This window comes from Humulus lupulus, chromosome 1 (assembly GCF_963169125.1).
Source record: "Humulus lupulus chromosome 1, drHumLupu1.1, whole genome shotgun sequence".
Lineage (NCBI taxonomy): Eukaryota > Viridiplantae > Streptophyta > Magnoliopsida > Rosales > Cannabaceae > Humulus > Humulus lupulus.
In genome coordinates, this window is record NC_084793.1 from 215,042,743 (window position 1) to 215,054,687 (window position 11,945).

The 11,945-nt window shown below is 33.0% G+C and overlaps 1 long non-coding RNA gene across 1 annotated transcript; it reads right to left on the reverse strand.

The window, feature by feature from the left end:
• Positions 1–3,743: 3,743 nt before the first annotated feature.
• Positions 3,744–6,633, reverse strand: LOC133826506 (uncharacterized). Its single transcript, XR_009889229.1, has 3 exons — positions 6,377–6,633; positions 4,423–4,463; positions 3,744–3,828 (listed from the first exon to the last, which is right to left on the reverse strand). It is a non-coding gene; the product is annotated as an uncharacterized LOC133826506 (long non-coding RNA).
• Positions 6,634–11,945: the final 5,312 nt, after the last annotated feature.

Consider the following 11,945-nt stretch of genomic DNA (forward strand, 5'->3'; position numbering starts at 1 on the left):
CGAAAAATCTATTTAATTATCTAAATCACAAATAAATAAAATATTTAAATCACAAATAAATAAAATTGTGACAAATGTCAAGCTCCTAACAAATTTTGGTGAAGACTAAGTCTTATATTTCCCTTATTTTAACATTAAAATAATAATTCATTAATAATCATACATATGACAAGTGTCATATTCCTATTGGTTCTATCTAAACCTTAGGAATAATCCATGCTCATGAGAAATGTCATATTCTTATTAGCTCTATCTAAACCTTAGGTTATAATAATTATCATATTAATAACCAGCAATATTAATCAAACCTTATGTTATAATTAATATTCTTAAACTATAGGTTAAACTTATAAAATCCATAACTATTGCTAGGAGTTTCCAACTAAATCCCGGCTTGATCCAAAATCCACAGTAATAAACATACTATAACTACTACTAGCTATTACTATTACTACTACTATCTAACTAGCTATGTAAAGTTCTTCAACTCTACACCTTAATTACACTTTTAAGTCCAAATGACTCGCTTAACGAATTAAGTACTATTTTTAACACACGGTATAACGGTATTGACTATTCAGAGCATTACATTTTTTTTCTTCCTTTTGGCCCCTCTAAATGCCAACTTTACCTCCGTCCCTTGCTACAACTCTAAACAAAAGACATAAGTAAATAGTAGAGATAGACAAAAGAAATACAACTAAAAGCATAAAGTACAAGTAAATCACAATATAAATATAAAGAAGAACAATGCAGAAACTCTCACTCACACAACCAAAAGTTAAAAGTAGATAGGAATCACTTAAGTTTGAATAAGTTTCAAGAAATTTGTATAAAATGCTTATTTTCCCCTTTCTCAAGCACTATGGGAATTCTCTCTAGAAAATAAAATATATTTTGGGATTTATCAAGCCTATATGTTCTTAGCCTAGTGCTATAGGATAAGAATGTATTACATTCTCAAATGTTCAAATGACCCCTATTTATAGAGTTCTCACTCTCATTTGAATTTGAATGAGTATCACCAACCCATTTGCTAGTACCAATCATCAATTGGGCAATCATGGAAATAAATGGAAGATTTAGGGGTTACTTGGGTTTTTAGAACTAATCTAAACAACTTAACCTTTTCAATTGTTACGTACCAGGTGATGTGTCGCCTGACACTAGATGACACATCGGCTGGACTAGGCAACATGTTGCCTAGCACCAGGCAACATGTCGCCTAGCACCAGGCAACACATTGTCTAGTGTATTTCATGTATGGTACATTTCCACACGGTGAGCGACATAACATAGATGATACTATTTCCTTGCTCATTTTTTACGCTAGAAAAGTGTCAAAACATCAAATAGCTCACATGTTTCAAAAAAAAAAAAAATTGTGTATCTCCTATTACCATTAAGAGTGAATATTTGTGAATTATAAATATTGTAACGATTATTTACCAAATTTTGTAACCTCCACTTATATGTTACAATACTTTGGTAACATATATTTTAATTAATCAATAATGTTATATTACTATAAAATAAATAACATTCCCCCACTTGATTAAATAAATCAACTTTTTAAGCCAATGCTTTGATGCATAAAGTAAAATATTTTTCAACTTGAAATTTACCTAAGAGCACTCTCAATAAATGATTTACTCTATCCTTCAAAATAAATCACCAAAACCCTACATTTTATATTTTACATCAAACATTTACATTACACCATACATCAACTTCTCTATTTCTTCTTTACATCATTTAAATATTTTTTATTTATTAAAATACTTGAAAAAGAGAGAGAAAGAAAGAAAAAAAAGAATAAAATATAATTAGAATGGAAAAAAAATATTAAATATTTATAGCTCAATGAATAGTTATCTCTAAATGTGGAGAAGTACTATTCATTAAGGTAAAAAAAAATGTAAAATAGCTCAAGTTTAGCTCACCCATTGGAAACTCGTTTTTACTATTTTTTTCTTTATATGTTTGAGAATGATGTATTTTACCTCTTTTATTGGGAGTGTCTTTAGTGTAATTATCACAAGATCCTATTGAAATCTTTAGTTCTGCTAAGCACTGAACCATCTATTTCTCAGCAATAAGACTGGTGACAACAAACACATCTCTACTCTGTTTACTTGAGAACCTATAACCTCGTTTTCCACTGTTATGGCTAGGTGCGCAATTCATTCATGAACTTTCTTAAAAGAGAATTCAATCTTTCATGAGAAACGACACCACCTCTAAGTCCATATAGGTGGAATTCTTGCAGTGTCTTAGTTACCTTTTGAGACACTTGTCACTCACGATTAAATTTTATTAAAAACATTTTGGTTTAACTCTCCAATGGTAACAACAACTACTTGTCATCACAGATAGGACTCTCTTTACCAAGTATTGAACACTATTCACTTAGACTTAGTTTACTTGTTTTTACCAATCAAATTTAATACTAGTGAAGCATCTATAATTAAGATAGGTTGCCATCAATAATGAATTTATTTAAAGAGTTTTAGTCCTATCCCTCAAGATTTGATCCTTACTATGTCTCTAGTAAGAGGTTTAGTGAAAGGATCTGTCAGGTTTTCACTTGTTCTTACACATGATATAGAAATTACTTCTCTTTGAATCACGTCCCTCACATACTTGTATCTAAAACTAATGTGTGTAGACTTTCCATTACACACTCCACCGCACGCTTGGGCTAAATTTTTTTGGCTATGACAATGTATCGAAATGGTTGATACATTCTTTTTTATATATATATAAAAAAAACATCTTCATCATGAGATCTCTAAGCCATTCTGCATCTTTGCCAATGGCAGCTAGAGCAATAAACTCAACTAATATTGTTGAATGGGATGTACAAGTTTGTTTCTTAGGGCCCTAAGAAATCTCACCTTCTTCGAGTGTTATTACCTATTTGGTTGTAGATAAACTATCCCTAATACAGGATATCCAACATGCATTTGTATATACTTCAAGAATAGTGGGAAATTAAGAGTAGTGAAGACTAAGGTTTTTGGTTTTCTTAAGATAACCTAGGACTCTCTCTATCGCCTTCCAGTGATCCACGCTAGGATTACTTGCAAACCTACTAAGTTTACTCACTGCAAATGCAATGTCGGGCCTAGTACACTACACACCATACATGAGAATCCTTAGAGGGCTTGCATACTTGAATTGTGCCACTGCATGTCCTTCCTTCTTTTCAAGCTTTTATACTAGAATTGAATGAAGTATTGGAATCTTTAATCTTAAGGTGACTAAATTTTCCAATAACTTTCTCAATGTTGTGGGAATGGCCTAAGACAAAACTCTCACTATTGTTCTTCACTTTGATACCCAATATAGTATCAAATTCTCCAAGATCCTTCATCTTAAAGGTTGATAATAGAAACTTCTTTGTTTCTATTATCTCTTTCATGATCACTTTGGATTAGCGTGTCATCTATATATTGGCAAACAATGGTCACATAGTTTTCACAAGTGTAAAACGCCCTTAACTAGTACTTAATAATACATTCACATTTTCAATGGTTTATAATAGAAAGCCATTTATTATAAAGGTTTCAGTAGGGTCTTGCTTAAAACATGGAAATTGGGCCCAAAAGTTTAAAAAGAAAATATCAGTTTTATGCAAAGTTCTAAAACAAACAAAAGTTTAAGTCCCACAGACAATTTTTAAGAAAATCCCATTAAACATAACATTATTAAAAATGGCTATTAAAGTTGATTGTTTCTCGTCCATAGGATGCCCCACGCCATACACACCAGGACGACAGAACTCCCCACATCACCACGCGTACCACAGAGAAACCTATTTGCTACCTGGAAGAGAAAGTAAGGGGGTGAGCTAAAAGCCCACTAAGGAAGTACAAACAACAACCAAGTAAGAATACAACAAATTACAAACACTATCATTCATCTTTATACAACATAGCATCATCATAAAATTGGCATCAATATCATAAACATAAACATATCCACGTCAACATAATGCCACCTATCATATCATGAACATCATAAAAAAATCATAAACATCACAAAACATCATAACATAATCATAAATATCACCAAACATCATGACATAATCATAAACAATTCCTTGTAAACATGGCCTGCTAACTTGTCCATGCCACCATTTGAGGTAAACAAGAGTCTGTGGTCCTTGAATAATCTCGGCATGTCCGCCCATGGAATTACCTCTTCATATCCTTAGTAACTCGGGTTACGTCTTCTTTATCCTTAGCAACCCATTTTGATGTGTTGCGTTCATCACGCTAACATCCATTCATATCATACAATATTCATACAAGCCAACATATCATCACAATATGGCATTCATAATTCATAACATTTCATTCACACAACAGTCTTACCATTCATAATATAACATTCATAAATTCTATCTAACTTCCTTACCTCAGGTCCAAGCTAAGTAAAACCACAACTTCTCAACGAGCCTATACCATAATAAAAACGGCATTCCTTAGCTTCACATAATTACTATTTTTCCCTTTTATATAACTCATATGTGCATGGGCCATGCACACATGGTGAGAGTTACACACAACATACAATATGCTTGGTTACACATAAGGTCATAAAAAGAATAATGCTCATTCTACCTATATTACATGCATGATCCTTCTATAAAACTACATGATTGCATAATAGACAAAATTTTGGACGTAAAATTGAATTTGCATGTAACATGCATACGTGGGATCGTTGTGTAAATGCGGCGTTTAAAACGATAATTCCATGCGTCTTACTTCTATCGTTTTAAAAATAATAGACTTGTAACATGTTTTGTTTACTATTATTTATCTTCGTTAATTACTAAGTTGATTAAATCTCTCAAGACATTATTTTTATTTCATATAAATAATTTTACTTAGCCATTTAAAAATATATGTGATAAATCCATTTATTATTTTCAAATTACAAAGAAATAACAAAGGCTTGAAATTTATTTAAAATACCTATGATTACCATGTTTCCTTAGAAAAATATAAATTTAATTTTAATTAATAGAATTACATAATTGATGTGATAAAAACATAAATTTTAAGTGTGGGAAAAATATATTTTTGCTTGAATTGTTTTAAGACTTAATTTTATGTAACACAAATTCATATGTGAAAATTAAATAACTATTTAAAAAAATTTATACTAAACTTTCGGCCATTATTTAAAAATCACAAGTGAATTAAATCCAACATTTTTCTTAATCTAATTAAAGAAAATCATAACTTGTAAAATAACCACTCATATTATGTTAAAAATATCACTTTTAAATTTTACCATTGTTTAGGTTCTTTATTTATTTCAAAATACCAATCAAATTCATTTTATTGAAACACACTTTACATTTTTAAACAAAAATTTCAACAATCAAATTTATCATTAAAATCACCATCCTTATTTTTAAAACTCATATTTTCTCAAAAATATAACAAAAAATCTGTAGGTAATTATTTGTGCAAACACATCATTTTAATTGTGAATTAGAGCACCATTTTATTTTCACAAACACCACATATCATTAAAGTCATTCTTATGCATACATATCCTTATTTCATCAATATTTTCACCATTTATTCACAAAATCAGCAAGCATAAATCACCATGAATTTTATCTTTTACCTCATGCCTCATAAAATTCATACAAGATCATTCATGTTTCACAAACACAATAATTCACAAATCCTAACATGCTCTTATTATACAGATAATTCAAACAACATAACTAACACATATTCATATACAACCTTATAAAACCTTATTCTTTTTCTAATGAGTTCATGCATGCAACCCAACAAAATAATAATACAACATGCATGAATAACATAACACAAATCCTCATATATGATTTTATATTAAACCTAACATGTTCCTATTATTTTTCATGCAAACCATAATATATTGATACAAAATCTCATATACACCCTATCATGTTTCCAGATTCACAATTGATTTTAAACATATAAGAAAAACAATCATGCTTGAACATCACCCCTAGGCTGAAACACCTAGGATACCCAACAAGAATTTACATAGAATCCTCATCTATATACACATGAAACCTAGCACGTTTCTAACATGTAAATATGACACAAAATAAAACAACCCAATATGCCCAAACCACATAGGCCGAAACATACATACATAAAATCACAGAATATCATCAACATCATATTTCAATAATCATCTCATTACACATATTATGAACATACAACAAAAAAAATCAAACCAATGCCATAAACCCCTACCCATGCCTAGATCAATCTCCCATGCATCAACATATTGAAAAATATCCACAAATCCAATAACTCAAGAGAACACCATAGCATTAGGGCTAGAGATTCAATACCTCTCTTGATTGTAAAATCAAGAACACAACTTGATCAACACCCAAGTGATAATCACCATTGAATACCCTAGGGTTTTTTTTGAAACCCATGAAGAAGAAGAACATAGAAGAAAAGACATAAGATGATGGGGAAGACAAACCTTAATCTAAAAAAAAATAACAAGGAACCATAAGAAAACCATACCTAGGACCTCCTTCTTCTTCTTCCTTTCTCCTCCACCTTCTCTCTCTTTCACGCCTCTCTCTCTCTCTCTCTCTCTCTCTCTAGCTATGGGGTTGAATGAGCATAATGCTCTTCCCCTCTTCCATTCCCTCTTTATCCAAAATCTCCCATAATGACCCAATTAAAAGAAAAATGTAAGTTTCCTTTCTCTTTTTATTTTCTTTTAATTTCTTATTATTTTCTTTTATCACAATTGATACAAGAGATAAAATGGTGATCACATTCCTTTCCCAAAATAGCTATCTTCTTCAAATTTTGAATTTACTTGAATAATAAAATAAATGAAAGACTCCTTTTCCTTTCCCACTCTAAGCCACACGCCCAAGCCTTGTTTCCCATTCCTATTTTTTTTTATCAATTAAATCAAATAAAATCTAATATAAGGAAATATAAAGTGTGTAGAAAATCTACACATGTACCATGCTACCACGCACTAGCCCACACTAAATCACTAGGGTACACCACTATCTACCATGCACCTTAGTACATTCAACCGAATCTCTCATAATCACATTTTAAAATAAAAATAAATAAATATCATTTAACAAATAATTTCACAAAAATTCTACAAACAATTCCAACAATTAAATAAAATAACAAACAATTAAATAAGACAAACAACAACTAAATAAAATAAACAACATTTAAATAAAACAATTCACCACACTTAACACTTAAATAAAATAAAACACCAAAAAATTTTAATAACTAAATTTTTTTTTGGTGCAACACAATATACCTTCCTTAAAAGGAATTTCGTCCCGAAATTCTTTCTTACCAAATAATTCAGGGTATCTTTCTTTCATGTCTTCCTCCAGCTCCCATGTTGCTTCTCGTTCCGTACTATTCTTCCACAGGACCTTAACTAGTGGAATCCTTTTGGATCTCAATTCCTTGATTCCCTTTTCAATAATGCACTCAGGCTGTTCATCATAACTCATGTCCTGCTTCAGCTGTAATGTCTCGTATCTCAAAACACGAGAGGGGTCTGACACATACTTACGCAACATCGAGATATGAAAGACGTTATGCGTTTCAGCTAATACTGGGGGCAATGCCAAACAGTATGTAATCTGCCCTACTCTGTCCAAAATCTCAAATGGACCAATATATCTAGGGCTTAACTTCCCTTTCTTTCCAAAACGCATCACACCTTTCATCGGCAAGACTTTCAAGAAAACAAACTCGCCCACTGAAAAATCGATGTCCCTTCTCTTGAAGTCAGCATAGCTCTTTTTCCTACTCTTCATAGTAAGCATCCTTTGGAGAATCTTCTCAATCGCCTCATTGGCTTCCCTAACTGCTTCAGGGCCTAAAATCAATTTCTCCCCAACTTCATCCCAGTGCAAAGGAGATCTACACCTATGCCCATAAAGCATCTCATAGGGAGCCATCCCAATAGTAGATTGGTAACTGTTATTATACGAGAACTCCATTAGGGGTAGATATCAGTTCCAAGACTCTGAAAATTCCAAAGCACAGCACCTCAACATGTCTTCTAAAATCTGAATGGTCCTCTCAAACTGGCCATCGGTCTGAGGATGAAATGTGGTGCTAAACTTTAGTCTTGGACCCATAGCTCTCTGTAGCCCTTTCCAAAAGTTCGATGTGAAAACTGTCCCACGATAAAAAATTATCGACTTTGGCACCCCATGAAGTCTCACTATCTCACTAACATACAAGTTAGCATATTGATCCGCCGAGTATGTGGTCTTGACTGGCAGAAAATGGGCAGACTTAGTGAGTCTGTCTACTATCACCCACACAGAGTTGTGCTGCTTGGTGGTTCTAGGCAACCCTACCACAAAACCCATTGTTATATCCTCCCATTTCCATTCAGGAATGTAGAGTGGTTGTAGCTGTTGGATTAGCTTATACAGGATCTTTATTTATTTTCATGTATATCTAATATTAAGAAAATTAGCCTAAAACATGTTTCTAAAATTGAATTCAAGAGAAACAAAGAATAGAATACTTACAGTATACGCAGCGGAATGAAAGAGTCCTTCCTTCAGTTTCTCTAACTCTTGTATCTTCTCTGTCGCAGAGTATTATCAAGAAACTGAACTGATCTTCTATTTTCTTCACAATCTTCCAATGTATCCTTAGAACCACCTAGACTAGTGTAGGCAATTCTCAACACATGAGATAGATATAGAGAGAAGAAGAGAAAATAACAAAGAGGCTTAGAAAAGGACTTGTGTTTAGAGAGAATCTAAAACTATCAGAAAATTTGACTTGTGACTTGTCAAACTTCTTTTTTGACTTCTCTCTAAGCACTCCTTTTATAGACCCAACTAGGCCATTTAATTTAATTAAAAAATCAATAAAATAACAGTCATTTTGAAGCCTTAGGTCGAAATTATCATGGGCTATAGGCCTGTGAAATTTCCCATTTGATTATAAGCCCATTGGTCTTAAAATCAAGGCCTGTATTATCTTCTATTGATTTAATTAATTAAATAATTATTTAAATCCTTTATCAAATTAATTATTTATAATTTGAACATTGATTTAAACTTATTTATTAAGTTAGATACCAATTTATCTTAATTGATAAATCTGCCATAATTTCTCTTTTCTTCTCAAAATTACACAACTCTGTGAAACTATCCAAAATTGACCTGGTCAACTTTGATAATTCTAATTGATGATTAAATCAATTAACTGAGACTATCTAGATGATTTTATCCAAGGTGCAATGGGGACCATGGGCCTATGAAATCAAGCTCCAATAAGTTATCATAAATCTAACAAATAAATTTACTAACTTATTAATTCCTCATGACTCCACTATAGACTTGGAATTGCACTCTTGAAATAGAACGCTCTATAACAATTATAGATACGCCATTAATTATCCATTGTTACAACCATAATTGTCACTCAATCCTCTATAGAAGGGGTACAATGAGATAGGACTAAAATACCGTTTTACCCCTCATTGTATTTTATCCTTAAAACACTTAGTTCCTTGTAAATGATATTTCAGTAAACTAATTTAAATACTGAAATGAGATCTCTATCATTTAACACCTTGAACCAAACTAAAAGGAAACCATCGTTTCACTTCTTCATCAGAAAGAATAGATGTTCATATCTATGATTAACACTCCCACTCGATTATACTATCGAGTTCCCAAGATGTAAGTATGGGCTAGTCCGTAGGGTAAGCTGGTAACAAACAAGTCAAAGAACTCAAATGATACAATCAGTTAGAATACTAACCACTCAGAATTGAGATTGAATTGACCTATGGTCAACTATATGATATGACTAGAATAGATAATAACGGTATGTTTACTTATCTTATCAACTGTCAATATCGGTCCAGTCTGATGTAACAAATACATCCGATCTTATTTACTTTGCTAATGTTCTGGAAAGAACATAACACTATAATGTGTAAGTAGATCATATCGTAGATTGGCAAGTCAGTGTAAATCCGGTGCACTGACTAATCTTAGGACTAACTTATTTTGAACATATAATCATATTTATATTCCACTGTGATTACGTCACTATAAATAAGATTAGCTATACGCTCGGGATTTAATAGAAGTTTATATTAAACAAATAATCATGAAAATAAAACATGTGAGCAAAGTGATTGACCAAGTCAAAAAATCATTTCTATTCTTTTATTGATAATAAAATGAGATTACAAAGAATTTGAGTTTTAATTAGGGCATAAAACCCCAACAGTAGCAACCATGCTGGCCTCTGGTGTTCCGCTTTGACTTGCTGGCATGTCAAACATCTAGCAACAAACTCAGAAATATCCCTCTTCATTCCATGCCACCAATATACCGCCTTAAGGTCTTGGTACATTTTCGTGGACCCTGGGTGCAAGGAATAAGGTGTTGTGTACGCTTCTCTCATAATACTATCCTTAATTTCAGCATTGTCAGGCACGCAAATCCTATCCTTGTATCTGAGCAATCCACCATTAGACATTGTGAAATCGCTGCTGCCACCTTCTTGTACCAAACCCTCTTGTTTTACTAAGGCTTCATCCAATTTCTGTCCTTCTCAAATTTGTTCTAATAGGGAGGATTGCAATGTGAGGTTCGCCAAACTTCCCGCCACAATTTCGATGTCGGCACTTATGATCTCTTTCTGAAGAGGCATCTCTATTGTATCTAGTGCTGAGACACTCCCATGTCCCCGCCTGCTCAGAGCATCTGCAACCACGTTGGCCTTGCCTGGGTGGAATAGAATCTCACAGTCGTAGTCATTTACTAATTCAAACCACCTTCGCTGCCTCATGTTAAGTTCCTTTTGTGTGAAAAATTATTTCAGACTTTTGTGGTCGGTGTATATCTCACACTTGTCTCTGTACAGGTGATGTCTCCATATCTTTAGTGCGAACACTACTGCTGCCAATTCAAGGTCATGAGTGGGTTATCGTTTCTCATAATCCTTGAGTTGTATGGAAGCATAAGCTACCACCTTCCCTTCTTGCATCAACATGCATCCCAAGTCATTCTTTGATGCATCACAGTACACCACAAATTTCCCGCCCTCAGTTGAACACAAAGGATAGGCGCGAAAACCATCTTGTAGCGACCCAAATTTGCTACTAAGGCTTGGAGCCTTGATTAGTGTGCCTGGAGAGCAATAATTGTTATACTGTGTTAATCTATGTGAATTTAAATGATTATGTGATTAGAATGCATGTTTAGGTGGAATAAATATGCATGTGGGCCCCGTTTGATTGTTAGGGGTAAATTGGTAATTTTAGCCCGATGAGGGCAAAAATGTAATATATATGGGAAATTTATGATATAATGGTGATATAACTATGATGCACGTTTCGAGACGGTCCTAGGGAGATAATTAGTTTAAAAGTCACAACGGGATTAAATACCTGGCTTGGGAGGAGCCTAGGGGTATTTTGGGAATTTTATAAATTGGGTTTGTGGACTTTGATTAATGGTTAATGGTATGTTGATAGCTTGAGTAACCATTTGTAACCATTAGGGATAGCTATTCTAGGTGAGAAAATGGTATATTTGTAAGGGATGGGAAATGTCTAAGATGCCCTTGAGGTTTAGCTAGGAAGAGACTTAGATGAAAGGGTAAATGGGTCTTTTGGCAAGGATTTAGATAACTTCAGTTGAGAAGAGAAGTCATTCATGTTTTACATTTAGATGCTCTTGTTCTTGCTAGAAGTTGGAGGAGAACCTAGAAGGAAAGGAGGAAAAAGGAAGGGAGCTGGAATTGTGAAACTTAGGAGGAGACTTAAGTTGGTTTGAGGCAACTAAAACCAAGTATAGGCCAAGATTTATTCAGAGGTAAGAATTTATCTCAGTTTTTTTTAATTTTCTAAGCTTGATTTTTAGA